Genomic DNA, 12,935 nt, shown 5'->3' with positions numbered 1-12,935 from the left:
CTGCTAGAGTGTCTATATGTGAATCCTTATGTGTGAGTGTGTGTGTTTGTTTCAGTGTATGTTACTAACTTTACAACATTTCCAAATAGACACTTAAGAATAAAGTGCATATACGTTTTAGTCACTTGGTCAAAAATTGCACATGTCAAAGGAGGGGGGCCCTGATTAATGGTTAAGTCAGGGGCCCCAAAATTTCTAGTGGCGGCCCTGATGCTGCGCATAGGTACAAATAACACAAAAACTCACCACTGCTTAGTCTGCCAGACACATTGATTTTATTATTCAGCTGATAAAGCTAATAAGTTATTTTTTTAGATTAAATAATCTATTTCTGACAATCATCTAGAAATGCTATATAGGGTTAAATAATGCTTCAAGCTAATAAAGTATATATTTCTCGTTTATGACTTGTGACCTTTCATAAAAATGATGCAAAATTTCTTCCCTGTTTTCCTGTGATCATAACTTGTTTAATTGCTTGAGGAATTAGACAACCATCAACATTTGATGATTTAGCAGCATTTTGACAGTCTCTCAAAGGAATATTCTAGGGCTTTTAAATAATTAGAAAGCTAAAGTTATATAAATATACTTTTTAATCTGGGTGATTATGAAGTAGCCAGGTGGGGGCATTGTAAAATTTTGCAATATTATAACACGTTCTGTTATTTATAAATAAATGTTACTTAAACTATCCAGTACTCATTCATTGAATACTTAAATTGATTTACTTATAATTTGTATAAGAAACTTTGAATATATTTTTGTTTTAGCTAATTTTATTTGAGTATAGGCTTAAAATTTAGCAAGGTGGTAAGTAAAATAGTGTACCTATTACATTGTATGTATGTATATATATATATATATATATATATATATATATATATATATATATATATATATATACACACACACACACACATATATATATAAACACACAAACACACACATACACACACACACACACATATATATATATATATATCGATCCAATGGTACCAGCACTCACTATTAGGTATCAGCGTCGGGGTGCTCCCAAAGTTTTAAACATGTATTGGTGGTTCAAAGTGAACAGAGGCACTCTCCGGTTTAGTGAGAAAATAGCTACTTTTATTCTTATAATGCTTATGTGTCACTTCCGGTTATCCGGTGCGGCAGCGGAGGGGCCGGTGGTGTCCAGGGCAGCTTGTGGGCTATTTAGGCCCCTGTCAGGTATTAACAACCTTACACTGTTTGTAATCACAGGAGTCTGATGACGGGCATTGCAGCCCGAAAACGTTTATTCTGATGTGATAAGAATAAAAGCACCAATTTTCTCACTAAACCGGAGAGTGCCTCTGTTCACTTTGAACCACCAATATATATATATATATATATATATATATAGTAATATTTGTGTAGTACGCTTGTACAGTTTTTATCCTAAATGTATACATGCTACAGGAAAACAGTGTAGGCTCTCCATACCCCCCAGTTTACAGCACCATGCATATATTTGACCACAAACTGCTAAATGCTGCTGCCGAGCATGTCTTCACAGAATTTTCAGTTGCTTGCTTTTACTGAGCATGTTTGAAATATATCAACGCAAATTACTGTAAACATTAACAACTCTGCAACCACTGCTCATTAATATAAAAATTAAAAAAAATTCAGAATTGCTAATACCATTCATTGGCCTCTATTTATCAAAGTCTGGCGGACCTGATCCGACAGTGCGAATCAGGCCTGCCAGACCTCGCTGAATACGGAGAGCAATACGCTCTCCGTATTCAGCATTGCACCAGCAGCTCACAAGAGCTGCTGGTGCAACGCCGCCCCATGCAGAATCGCGGCCAATCGGCCACCAGCAGGGGGTAGCAATCAACCCGATCGTACTCGATCAGGTTGAATTGCGGCAATGTCTGTCCGCCTGCTAAGAGCAGGCGGTTTGCAATTGTGAACCTTGTCTTTCTATACCTTGTTAAATGGGGCCCTTTAGCCTCTTGTCTAAATCCATTTTAGAGCATGTAGTAAAGCCAGATCATGTTGGATTCATAAAGAAAAGAGAAGCCCCAGATAACATCAGAAGAATTATTGTCTAGTTAATTTTGCTTAAATGAAGGGAATCCCTTCTCTGTTTCTATAATTGGATGTAGAGAAATCATTCAATAGGGTTGACTGGGCCTATATGATGGAAATAATGAAAGCAGTGGGCCTGTCTGGTAATTTTTTGAAGGCCATCTAAGATATTTTTTTCTAGCTCAACAGCATTTATTTATTTGCAATGGCACTAGGAAGAGGCGCCCTCTTTCCCCTTTAATTTTTGCTCTTTGTATTGAAGTAATACTAATATATCAGGTATAACGGTTAATAAAAAAGATCATAAAATTTAAGTATTTGCTGATGACATTATACTAAAGGTGACAAAACCAATGCCCTCTTTACTGGTAATCTTCTGAATAATTTCCAATTTTAGTGCCTTATTGGGGTATAAAAGTAGTAATGATAAATGTGACACTTTAGCAGTAGGTCTGCGAGGCCATACAAAAAAATTATTGTAATTGAATTTTAATTTTTATTGTGCCAAAAAAAGCCATTAAATATTTAGGCATACTGTATATTTGTTGTTTAATATCAAATCCTTATATACCCTCAATTATAAGCCATTATTAACGCATCTAAAAAAGGAAATGCTTAAATGGTCTAAATATACATTTTCCTTTCTTGGCCGCATAATGGTAGCCAAAATATCTATTCTTCCAAAGCTTCTTTACTTATTTAGGTCCCTACCAATTCCAATAAAACTAACTGAGCTGAAGACTTTTCAAAAAGAGATTTTAGCATTCATATATTAGAGAAGACCAAGGGTGCATAGACAAATGATGCTAAAAACATTGGGGGGGGGGGAAATGGGAGTACCATATTTGGTATCATACTAATATGCAGCAAATTTGACACAAACTTCTCTCTGGAATAATGTAGATAATCACATGAATTTAGTGAAATTAGAAGCGGATATGGTCATGGTTCATCTGATTTATAGATTACTGTGATCAGACTCGGTTCACATATCCATGGCCTGGAGACCTTTAGTAGTGATCACTCACTATTTGAAGATTTGTGATTCAGTAGGCCATAAATGCTCCTTTTTAAGAATGATTTGAGGCAACTCCTTTAGTTATATTTATATAAATTCTAGTACCAAAGCTAAGTGGGCAAATAAAGGCTTTTAGCATAGCTCAGGGTTCTTCAAACTTTTATCCAAAGAACCAGTGCCATAATACTACATACCTTCATGCCTTATCTTTATGCTTGGTCTGAACATTCCTGAAGTAATATTCAACAATATAGCTGCAATTTTAGGCAAAAGTGAGTAAAATGTGTGTGTTCTTTATTCCTAATTGTAGTCAAACTTGAATGTGTGTTAAAAGATAATAACACTCACACTCTTACATCACACACACTCTAATATAACAAACACAGACACCTTCATATAACACACATACACACCGCACACTCTCATATAACACAAACACACCGCACACACTCATATAATACACACACACAAGTCATAACATGGTGTTGCAACCTAGTAATGGAACCAGATCCGTGATTTCAAGAACCCTGGGAGAGCTGATGAGATGGGAGAGCAACAGATGTTGACTTTTAAAAAATACTACCGGGAGAATCCCTGTCTAACAGTTGGCATCACTATTTTCAACTACGCTCTAGGATTAATTAAGTTTTAAAAGGGGGTAAGGTGTGGTATAAAAAAATGTTTATAAAGACTAGGACTAAAAAAACAATATCAAGGCTTTATCCTTACTTTAATTATCTAAAACCCTCTGTTTAACAGCTCCTATTTGTCCTTGAAAAAATGGACTTCATTATTGAGCCGGGGACATTCTTTTCTTATAGTGCCAATTTTCAAGAAAATTATTTAAATTAAGCCTTGCAATTGCATCCCAATCCTACTATGATATTTTCTAAAAGAGGAGCAAGAGAGATATCTTGCTTTAGATGGTGTAGAGACAAAGGAACAAATATACACATGTGGTGAGACTGTAAACAAGTCCAACATTTATGGAAAGAGACATCCACATTGTTAAGCTGTATTCTGGAAAGGGATATTCAGCTTACCCCTGTGCATGCTTTGTTACATCAACCTGCAAATTAAGTAGTTTTCATAATATGCACAGCGGTTTGAGCTTGCATTAACAAATACTGGAGAACTATAGTACTATCCTTTAAAGTAATAAAAAATAAGATAGGATATTATCATGAAATGGCTAGTCTTCATCAGTTTTGGTAGAAAAACTTGAAGAATAATTTGAGATTTGGGAGCCGTGGACACCATTTATAGCAATAGATCAATGGAGAAATCAAACCTAGACTAGTATTGAGTTAAATATTGTATTCGTTTTTTTTTTTTCTGTAGAATTACAGCTGTAAAATTTCAGTTCTGGGGACTTTTGGCTCAGAGCTCACCAATAATTTGTTTAAAACTTGTTATATACAATCAAAGTGGTAAGAAAAAGTGGTAGCCATTTACAATAGTGGATAGTAATGAGGGAAATTTCCCCTGAATTTTTAATTTTTTGGGGAGGGAGAATGCTATAAGAACTAAGGAAGCTAGATAGCATATTTGTGGGCCAGATTATGAGAAGAGCGCTATTAGTGCTTACGCTAGAGCGCTAATTGCGACATGTGCCAAAAGCTTAACTCTAGTGCATAGAATATCGCACCTGCGATAACCTATTCCCCCATAGAAGTCAATCGAGAAAAAAGAGTGGAAAAAATTCTACTCGTGTGCTAACCCAATCTTATATTCTAATTTGCGTTAAACGAATTGCATATTCACATATGCACTAACACGATCTCATATTCTCATATGCGCTAATCAGATCTCATATTCACAAATGCACTAACCCGACCATGTATTCTAATGTGCGCTAACCAACATGAAAATATGAATCAATGTTCTTCACATAGAAGAATATGTTCTATTTATTCATAAATACATATTTCTACATATATCTGATGGTATTTTGTTACTATATATATATATAAATACATGTTAAAATATAGGTATCGATATAAGATATATACAGTATATCTCTTTAAAAATACTAAGAACATATTCTGCTATGTGCAGAACATTGGAATGTATAATGATTACAATAAAGACACAGTATAACACTTGTTAAAAAATTAATATTGCATAAATATGTTTTTTCATGTTTTCATCTACTTAACTGCAAAGTTCTCTAATGCACTTCTATATATGTCTAAATATGTGTACATATTGTATGGAGGGGGACCAATGGCACTACTTTAATTGTATAAAGACTCCTGATATCTCTTGATATAGATGTTATTCTATTATAGGAATAAACTATACAGAGTAGTGGTGCTGTGTATAAGATTCAAATTGGAGAGCAAAAGTGGTTAAAGAACCCATTAATAAAATATACACGTTTAGCACTCTAGAATCATAAGTAACTAATGTTTTATCAACATTTAAGTTGTAATGGGTATTTGGACAACAGTCAGTCCCTAATAGTAAGGGAGGAAAAATAATTTTTAATAAAACATAACTTTTAATAAAGGATAAAATAAAATATAAGGGAAAAACTTTTAAAAACACACACTTGTGTTTGTCTCTGCATATGCTTGAAGTCGCATATGTAATTGATTAGTGCTTGTATGTCACTTTTGAAAAAGGAGAATGGTTGTGAGTAGTACCAGAGTGTAGCATTTAGTGTCTTGCCCTTGGGCAAATGGTAAGCATATAATAATAAATGTATTCTTAGAAATGTTTTAGTTTTTTACACTTAGTAAGGTACTTGCACTCAGAGAGCCTTGCATCAATAAACAATGATACTAAATAGGGCAGTTATGAAAAATGTTCACTTTGTCACTTTAACAAAAGCCTTATGAGTTGATAAATAGGTTGGTCTAAATATCTTCACAAATAATAAGTGTTAGAATGTAAGATCTGTTGTTATGCTAACAAGAGGTATATAGTAGGCTAATGGCTGACAGCAAACTTTGACTGGCTAAAATATGTTATGATGTTATGGAATAACTCTTATAGCAAAGTAGTGATGGAGTCTAACACTTTGTACATAATTTTGAAAAGCGTTTACAATAACGTTACTGGCAACTATTGCCTAGGTTGTAGATGATAATCTATCTATGATAGTAATATCCTACTTTTCCAGTGTGGAATTGATAGCTATAAGAAAACTGATATTACTGGTAATGCTGTACTAGTAATGGCTGAACTGTTTGCCTTGGTATCATGCCTTGTTAGGTTTGAGCTGAATTGATGTATTCTCAACTCTTTAAAGGGACAGTCAAGTCCAAGAAAAACTTTCATGATTCAAATAGGGCATGCAATTTTAAACAACTTTGCAATTTACTTTTATCACCAATTTTGCTTTGTTCTCTTGGTATTCTTAGTTGAAAGCTAAACCTAGGAGGTTCATATGCTAATTTCTTAGATTAAAGCAACAGAGGTGAGGGAAAATGTTATGGGTCAATGAATCAGAATTTAAGGAGTTTATTAAATATTAATATTTCTTATCAATTTTAACCCTTAAATTACAGAGCATAGGACAGTAATATACACAGGAATGTATAAAAGCATGCAAAGAAATTTACAATGCAAATAGAAAAGGCTGCCTGTCTCTGAAACAGTTCATTACAAAAAAAACATTAAATTGTATGTAGTCAGACAAACAGAAGGATCAGTGAAAAGATACAGATTATCACAGGCATACACACTTATACAAAATAACTTTATTGGAGAAAAAATATGAGTCTGACTGGACTAGTACTCACGCACACACACACACTGTTTAAAACTAGCTTAAACTCAGGTAGATAATTGTTTATACAAAATGCACATAGTTGATCGTTTTATATTTACAACCATTCAGAATATATGTTGTATATCCCTTTAATAAAGTATTAACTGATGGTAGCAATAGCCTTTGTACTACAGACAGTTACGTGATAATTTATCTTATTTGAGTTATAGCCTAAAACAAAAAACCTAATAGTTGTCTTGAGCAAAAGATAAGGGATAAAAAATAATTATTCTAATATCGGTCTGTCCAAGTAATTTCACAAACAGATCACATAAGCATAAATGTAACTCAGTTTTGACTCAATAATTGTTGCAATATGTGTTGAGTTTTAAATTCAAATGTTGCCACACTTATATATGTTCAAAGAACTTCTTAAAGGGAACCCATATCTATAAAGATATTTGCTAATCGTGGGTGCAATATATAGTATTAAATAAATAAAGTCTTTAGCTGTATATTTTGTAAATAACAATGGATTAAATTACCACTTATTTACCCTTACACCTGTATCAGGTAACTACCGGGAAGGTTATTTCTATTGCTATAAGACCTGTAATGTTCAACAATGTGAATCACTATATGACCCAACAATATTAAGCATCTCTCCATGAGAACAATAAATGCGAGCCCCTAAAAAAGCCTCTACTATATTGGAGGCCACAGTTAATATTAATCTGAGTAGAACAACAACAGGCTAAGCTCAAAAGGTTCTCTTCTATAGCGGAGACCTATTTAACGTTACACTGTCTGATTCAAATTAGATCAATAAGTTCATAACATTTAAATATTGCTGAGTAAGCTTCTAAAAGCAGAGAGGTTCCATAACCTTGTGATGTGCATTTGTTTTTGATAAATGCTCATTTATCACGAACATCAAGCTTCCGTTTTGTTTTAATAAAACAAAAATCTGAATGAATGCACCAACGAAAACAAAGAAAATGAAAGAATTCAGTTGAAAATCGTCTGTATTCATTTGTTTCCTTTATTTTTATTTTACGCAGTTAATACTTACCTTAACCTGATCCCCATACCATTAAGGTACAGTGGGGCAAAAAAGTATTTAGTCAGCCACCAATTGTGCAAGTTCTCCCACTTAAGAAGATGAGAGAGGCCTGTAATTTTCATCATAGGTATACCTCTACTATGAGAGACAAAATGTGGAAACAAATCCAGACAATCACATTGTCTCATTTGGAAAGAATTTATTTGCATATTATGGTGGAAAATAAGTATTTGGTCACCTACAAACAAGCAAGATTTCTGGCTCTCACAGACCTTTATCTTCTTCTTTAAGAGGCTCCTCTGTCATTACCTGTATTAATGGCACCTGTTTGAACTTGTTATCAGTATAAAAGACACCTGTTCACAACCTCAAACAGTCACACTCCAAACTCCACTATGGTGAAGACCAAAGAGCTGTCGAAGGACACCAGAAACAAAATTGTAGACCTGTACCAGGCTGGGAAGACTGAATCTGCAATAGGCAAGCAGCTTGGTGTAAAGAAATCAACTGTGGGAGCAATAATTAGAAAATGGAAGACATACAAGATCACTGATAATCTCCCTCGATCTGGGGCTCCACGCAAGATCTCACCCTGTGGGGTCAAAATGATCACAAGAATGAAGAGCAAACATCCCAGAACCACACGGGGGGACCTAGTGAATGACCTGCAGAGAGCTGGGACCAACGTAACAAAGGCTACCATCAGTAACACACTACGCCGCCAGGGACTCAGATCCTGCAGTGCCAGACATGTCCCCCTGCTTAAGCCAGTACATGTCCGGGCCTAGAGAGCATTTGGATTATCCAGAAGGGGATTGGGAGAATGTCATATGGTCAGATGAAACCAAAGTAGAACTGTTCAGTAGAAACACAACTTGTCGTGTTTGGAGGAGAGAGAATGCTGAGTTGCAACCAAAGAACACCATACCTACTGTGAAGCATGGGGGTGGCAACATCATGCTTTGGGGCTGTTTCTCTGCAAAGGGAACACAAAGACTGATCCGTGTACATGAAAGAATGAATGGGGCCATGTATCGTGAGATTTTGAGTGCAAACCTTCCATCAGCCAGGGCATTGAAGATGAAACGTGGCTGGGTCTTTCAGCATGACAATGATCTCAAACACACTGCCCGGGCATTGAAGGAGTGGCTTCGTAAGAAGCATTTCAAGGTCCTGGAGTGGCCTAACCCCATAGAAAACCTTTGGAGGGAGTTGAAAGACCGTGTTGCCCAGTGACAGCCCCAAAACATCACTGCTCTAGAGGAGATCTGCATGCAGGAATGGGCCAACATACCAGCAACAGTGTGTGACAACCTTGTGAAGACTTACAGAAAATGTTTGACCTCTGTCATTGCCATTGCTAACAAAGGATATATAACAAAGTATTGAGATTAACTTTTGATATTGACCAAATACTTATTTTCCACCCTAATTTGCAAATAAATTCTTTCCAAATCAGACAATGTGATTGTCTGGATTTGTTTCCACATTTTGTCTATCATAGTTGAGGTATACCTATGATGAAAATTACAGGCCTCTCTCATCTTCTTAAGTGGGAGAACTTGCACAATTGTTGGCTGACTAAATACTTTTTTGCCCCACTGTAAGTATTGTAGCTACAGGTGAACTTTTCACCTGTAGCTTTGAAACATTTACATTCGTTTTAAGAAAACAAATTTAAATGTTTATAGAAAATATGATTTTCATTTATTTTTGAACAAAATGAAAACCGAATTGTGCAGCCAACAAATATTATTTCTGGGAAACGAATTTCCCTGAATATTCAGAAAGAAAATTTCATCCAAAACGAAATTTCCTTCCCTGCACATGTTTACCATATGGTTCCTTTTTTTACTATATTTTCAAGTGTCCATGAACATTTCTTTTTTGACGCAATGTCCAGAATTTCTTTGTCTTTTCTTAAAATTAAATTGTTTGTTTTTTTCCCCCCTTCTTTCTGAAAAACTAACTGTTATATATATATATAAAAAAAAATACAAAACACTTATTGTACAATAAAATCTAACTACATGCCAAATATCAAATATTTGTAAAGTGATTTTGCTATAAATTTAACTAATAGTAATCAGTAATACAGCTTTTTTTAAACTTCCAAAAAATACTCCATTTATTTCAAGTATTCACCAGTTCCAGTCACTGATTGTTAGACAACTGCACTTTAATATTATGGTACACAGTACATTACTTTCTTTAGCACTGCAGTTATTACAATAATACCATATAGTCATAAAACCTGCCTAAAACGGGAAATCGTTTAATGACCATTGTGACAATGGATAGAAAGCTATTTCAATCTTTATGTTGAAATCCAAAGTAAAAAAATGAAACAAATGTTAAAAAAAAAAAAAAGTATGGTTTTAATTTCTTGCTTGTTTTCTTGTTTGTCCTAAAATTGGATTTTGGTTTCTTCCAAAATAGGGTGGACACTGTCTTGCTTTCCAAAGCTTGTAGTCCAGTTTTGAATATTTTAATGGGAAAAAACGAATAAAATCTCAGACAAGAAAATAAGAAACTCTTTAATAGATTAAAATGCAGCTGCAAGATGTTTAGAGTCCCTTTCTGTTTAAACTATCATTTACCTCCAAAACTCAAAGTGAAACTCTAATCCCACACTTGTAAAATAATGATTTAAACAGAGGATCAGACAAACTATTTAATATATGTAATAACTTCACTTAATATGGCTCAAACAAAAAATATGGATACCATCCAATAACAACTATTTTTTGTGCTTGTGTTATGGAAACAGGAAGAATAAAATAAGTGGTAAAAGCCAAGTTTTGTTGAGTTTACAGATTTAGGATTTTAGATGACTTTAAGCAAGATTAGACATTATAATTCAGTTATAAACCTCCAGGTAATTTTAACTTTGTGACAGTGAGTAATTGAAGCAATCATTTAAAATTAAGGTACAGATATCTGCTACCCTATCTTATATACCAATGATAAAAATAGAAAGCTTCCCTTTCAAGTTTCAAGCCAAATTTAGAATGAAAGTCAATCTTCTGCTGGGAAAACTGACTCACAGTCACACAAGGAAATACAGAATCTGGGAAAGAGATACATATTTCCAAAGGAAATGTCTATACATGTATATGTAACATTTGACAATAGTGTCCCAAATCCTTTAATAAGTCTTTGATTTTATAGGTTGATGGGACCTCAGAAAAGTAGAAACTACTTTATTTTAACAACTTATATACTTGAAGATCAAGGATTTACTAACCAAGCCATCAGTGCAAACACTTGTAAGTCTCATAAATGAATGGATAATGAGACAGGAAATTGAGTACCCAAGGAAGGAGCCAGCAGTTCTTGGTCTAATAATAAACCATTCAGAAACCCCAGTTCTCTTAAGCAAATCCGTATCCAGAATACAAATCTTTTTTATAAACACTTGCGGCTAGATTTAGAGTTTTGTCGGTAACGACCCGCGTAGCTAACGCTGGCTTTTTTCTGGCCGCACCTTTAAAATATCTCTGGTATTGAGAGTCCACAGAATGGCTGCGTTAGGCTCCAAAAAAGGAGCGTAGAGCATATTTAACGCAACTTCAACTCTCGATACCAGAGTTGCTTACGGAAGCGGCCAGCTTAAAAAACGTGCTCGTGCACGATTCCCCCATAGGAAACAATGGGGCTGTTTGAGCTAAAAAAGAACTAAGTTACAAAAAAGAAAAAAATATTTACAAACATTAGAAAAATATTACAACAATTTTAAACTAATTACACCTACTCTAAGCCTCCTAATAAAATAACAAAGCCCCCCAAAATTAAAAAATGCCCTACCCTATTCTAAATTACTAAAGTTCAAAGCTCTTTTACCTTACCAGCCCTGAACAGGGCCCTTTGCGGGGCATGCCCCAAGAAATTCAGCTCTTTTGCCTGTAAAAAAAAACATACAATACCCCCCCAACATTACAACCCACCACCTACATACCCCTAATCTAACCCAAACCCCCCTTAAATAAACCTAACACTAAGCCCCTGAAGATCTTCCTACCTTATCTTCACCTCACCGGGTATCACCGATCGATCCAGAAGAGCTCCTCCGATGTCCTGATCCAAGCCCAAGCAGGGGGCTGAAGAGGTCCATGATCTGGCTGAAGTCATCATCCAAGCGGGAGCTGAAGAGGTCCATGATCCGGCTGAAGTCATCATCCAAGCGGGAGCTGAAGAGGTCCATGATCCGGCTGAAGTCTTCTATCAACGGCATCTTCAATCTTCTTTCTTCCGGATCCATCTTGCAGACCTCCGACGTGGAACATCCTGCTGGCCCGACGGACTACCGACGAATGAAGGCTCCTTTAAGGGACGTCATCCAAGATGGCGTCCCTCGAATTCCGATCGGCTGATAGGATTCTATCAGCCAATCGGAATTAAGGTAGGAAAATTCTGATTGGCTGATGGAATCAGCCAATCAGAATCAAGTTCAATCCGATTGGCTGTTCCGATCAGCCAATCAGATTGAGCTCGCATTAAATTGGCTGTTCCGATCAGCCAATAGAATGCGAGCTCAATTTGATTGGCTGATCGGATCGGCCAATCGGATTGAACTTGATTCTGATTGGCTGATTCCATCAGCCAATCAGAATTTTCCTACCTTAATTCCGATTGGCTGATAGAATCCTATCAGCCAATCGGAATTCGAGGGACGCCATCTTGGATGACGTCCCTTAAAGGAGCCTTCATTCGTCGGTAGTCCGTCAGGCCAGCAGGATGTTCCGCGTCGGAGGTCTGCAAGATGGATCCGGAAGAAAGAAGATTGAAGATGCCGTTGATAGAAGACTTCAGCCGGATCATGGACCTCTTTAGCTCCCGCTTGGATGATGACTTCAGCCGGATCATGGACCTCTTCAGCTCCCGCTTGGATGATGACTTCAGCCCCCTGCTTGGGCTTGGATCAGGACATCGGAGGAGCTCTTCTGGATCGATCGGTGAACCTGGTATGGTGAAGATAAGGTAGGAAGATCTTCAGGGGCTTAGTGTTAGGTTTATTTAAGGGGGGTTTGGGTTAGATTAGGGGTATGTGGGTGGTGGGTTGTAATGTTGGGGGG

At 36.0% G+C, this 12,935-nt stretch overlaps 1 protein-coding gene across 1 annotated transcript in view; it reads right to left on the bottom strand.

Moving 5' to 3' along the window:
• The window catches only part of LOC128656254 (neprilysin-like), a 302,039-nt gene that overhangs the window by 76,072 nt on the left and 213,032 nt on the right, over positions 1 to 12,935 (bottom strand). The window lies entirely within an intron of this gene.

The sequence above is a fragment of the Bombina bombina genome, chromosome 4, assembly GCF_027579735.1.
Source record: "Bombina bombina isolate aBomBom1 chromosome 4, aBomBom1.pri, whole genome shotgun sequence".
In the NCBI taxonomy this organism is placed as follows: Eukaryota; Metazoa; Chordata; class Amphibia; order Anura; family Bombinatoridae; genus Bombina; species Bombina bombina.
The sequence above is the reverse complement of the archived record's forward strand: the minus strand, read 5'-3'. Positions and strand labels throughout refer to the sequence as shown.